Genomic DNA, 1,236 nt, shown 5'->3' on the forward strand with positions numbered 1-1,236 from the left:
GAGCCCAGGAGTTGGAGGTTGCTGTGAGCTGAGATGCCACAGCACTCTACCCAGGGGGACAGCTTGAGGCTCCTGTCTCAAAAAAAAAAAAAAAAGTGAGAAAGTGGTATCGTAATAGATATACTACTAAGTAAATTTGCAAGTGAGTTACTAAGTTTTCATAAAACCACAAAACAATGCAAATTATGAAATGGTTTGTGTGACAGTGTGTGTGTGTCTGTGTGTGTGTGCATGCATTATACAATGGAATTTTCTGCAATGATGGAAATATTTTATCTAAGCTGTCCAATACAGTACCCATTAACCACACGTGGCTATTTGGGAACTTCAAATGTACCTACTGTGACTAAGTAACTAAATTTTTAATTTTAATTAAAGTCCATTAAAAAAAACTCATATGTGGCCTGGGCTAACATAATGGGCTGCACAGCTATAGGCTACAATAAATTAAAAGTGCTCTTGGGCAAAAAGCCTGGGATAAAATATTTATACCCAATTCTAAATAAGGGTCCATATCACTAACAAAGCAACTGTACCTGGAGAAAACAAAACAAGGTTTGTAGGAAAACAGTGTTCAAAGCTTGCTCTAAAATATACTAACCCCAATCTTTTCCCTTCTCCCAGACAAAAGTTTGTTGGCAGGGAAAGGCCAGAGCAGCAGAGTGGTGAATATACCTGAGATGGACACTCTCTGACTGTCGACACAGGCACGGTTCCCAGACTAACTTTACAGAGTAAAAACATTACTGCCCAAGATGGAAAGACAGTTCCTTTAAAAATTCTTGTTCAACACTCTATCATCCCTCACAATGGCAGAATTTAACAGATTTAAAAGATTGATAGTCTTTTTCTGATAGCACAAATAGACAAACACTTCAATTGGGTAACCAACCCCAGTCATCAGTAAACGACTAATAGTTTGTAACCAGATCTAGCCACAGCAAAAAACCAACAGCACAGACTTCACGGACGGACTATAACACAGCACAGCCAGGAAGACCTTCCTGGTTGGTTGCAGCCATTTCTCTATGGTATTGTTTATATTGTAAAACTATATGCTTCTGGCTCGGTGCCTGTGGCTCAGGCGGCTAAGGCATCAGCCACATACACCTAAGGTGGCAGGTTCGAATCCCCAGCCTGGGCCCGCCAAACAACAATGATGGCTGCAACCAAAAAAAAAATGGCCAGGTGTTGTGGCGGGCGCCTGTAGTCCCAGCTACTTGGGAGGCTGAGGCA

General features: G+C 41.5%; 1 protein-coding gene across 1 annotated transcript in view; it reads right to left on the minus strand.

Annotated features, from left to right (window-relative positions):
* UGGT1 (UDP-glucose glycoprotein glucosyltransferase 1) overlaps positions 1-1,236 on the minus strand; it is a 114,460-nt gene that overhangs the window by 48,165 nt on the left and 65,059 nt on the right. The window lies entirely within an intron of this gene.

The sequence above is a fragment of the Otolemur garnettii genome, unplaced genomic scaffold, assembly GCF_000181295.1.
Source record: "Otolemur garnettii isolate 467f Iridium unplaced genomic scaffold, OtoGar3 scaffold00173, whole genome shotgun sequence".
Taxonomy (NCBI): Eukaryota; Metazoa; Chordata; class Mammalia; order Primates; family Galagidae; genus Otolemur; species Otolemur garnettii.